Consider the following 2,028-nt stretch of genomic DNA (forward strand, 5'->3'; position numbering starts at 1 on the left):
GGGACCTGTAGAGAGTATGCTGATTGGATAGCCCTACCTCCATTGTATCCATGAAACCATTGTTACACCAGACAGGATTGTGACCTAATTTTTGTAATCTTCAAGAAATGAAGTTTAACTCTGCCACCATTTTCTGGTTCAAGGATCTCCTGACCATATTTAAATTTTACAATGAAAATTTATTTTTATCTTCTTCACTGATCGTTATCCTCACCCTCAAATCTTGCTCTTATTCCCCAAATCCTTTTGATTATCTTTAAACACAAAATAATATTTTGAGTTTATGGGGTCTTTATAATTTGTTTACCATTTTCTTGGCTCGCTGGAAATGGAATCTGCAGTAGCCTAATATTGGGTTGAATGCTATTTTACCATGGGTCTCTGCTATATTTCAGTAGCTATTCAACAGACAAAGCATCTTCTTAGAAATAAATTAGAGATAAAATCCACAGAAAACAATTTTTCACATGGGAAAATAGCAAGAAAGGTATTTGTTCTTCCTTCATGAGGAACTGAAAATGAGAGACAGGAGCTGACGCCAATGTTTATCCTAGATAGCATTGCTTGTGTATGAATGTTCCTTTACGTTTCATGACCAAGGCAAAAGAACTACAAGATTTCATATACCATTTTTGAAGATAATTTTGTTCTTTCGATAGCTATACCATGAATGTGTGACATAATTAGATTTGTGACCACCATCTGCCTGCCCACAATTTTTTACATCCTATTGTTTTAATAGAATATTTTAATCTCTAGTGATCACGTCAAGATTTTGAAACTGGAAATGGTACATAAGATTTTAAACTAGAAATAGAATAAGAGATGATAAATAAGAATAAATCTATATAAATAAAAATGTAAATGTTCGTTTGTTCAAAATCTTAAATCTCCGAAAGTTCTTCACCAATTGCTTTGAAATTTTCACACAACATTGCATTCGAATATGTGCATGTTTTTATATACCTATATTATATAGATGTCACACCTGTGACAGGTAAAAACATGCTTTTTTGAAAAACAGCACCATCTGTTGGACATAAAAGCAACACACACTTTTACCAGACTGAGCCACAGCAACGCGTGGCTGGGTACAGCTAGTAAATAAATAAGAACATCCAGATTCAGCCAGAGTTTCATTCCATACAGCATTAACCTTGCGAAATCTCAAGCTTCCTCCTTCCGTTACATATTCAAGATGGGCAATATTTAATATTTATTTGCTACGTATATGTAGAGGTGTGGGCCTATACATATGTTGTTCATAGTATGTTTAGGTGTGTGTCATGTATATGTTTCACTTTGAGAGCGGGCAATAAATTTCATTTTTGATGTGTGCCATTGTGCCCAGAGTATAAAAATGACAATAAAGGTTATCTTATCTTATCTTAAATGCAATATACACATGAGAGTAATTAATGCTGCTAAAATCCTGATTTATTGGAAAAACAAGATACATAATATACAATGTTCCTTTTCTGATCAGAAGTCACTTCACAAATAATTGCAGTCCAATCTTTGCTTCATCACCAGGTAGTTCAGTTGAGTTTGAATATGCACAATGGGACCTCAGATCCTCAGGCCCGGGACCATCGGCGGATGCACAGGGACCTCAGATCCTCAGGCCCGGGACCATCGGCGGATGCTGTGCAATGCCAGGTCCGTGGTGAATAAGGCCCCCCTCATCCAAGAACTTATTCATGAGGGGGGAGCGGACCTGGCAGGTATCACCGAGACCTGGTTGGGCATAGAAGGGGGAGTTCCCCTTGTTGATCTGTGCCCACCAGGTTTCCAGGCATTCCATCAGCCGAGGGCCCGGGGTAGGGGCGGGGGGGGTAGCGGTCATTATAAGGGAGAGCCTGTGTCCAAGGGAGGCCACTGTGCCTCAGATAGACGGTGCAGAGTCCCTCCTTGTGAAGTGGGGGCAAGGGGTGCAAGTGGGCCTGTTGATAATATACCTGGCCCCCTGCTATGTGTCAACGGCCCTGCCTGAGCTGGCTGACGTGATAGCCGCGGTGGCGGTTGAGA

The sequence above is a fragment of the Protobothrops mucrosquamatus genome, unplaced genomic scaffold (genome assembly GCF_001527695.2).
Source record: "Protobothrops mucrosquamatus isolate PMUCROS unplaced genomic scaffold, P.Mucros_1.0 scaffold1440, whole genome shotgun sequence".
NCBI lineage: Eukaryota > Metazoa > Chordata > Lepidosauria > Squamata > Viperidae > Protobothrops > Protobothrops mucrosquamatus.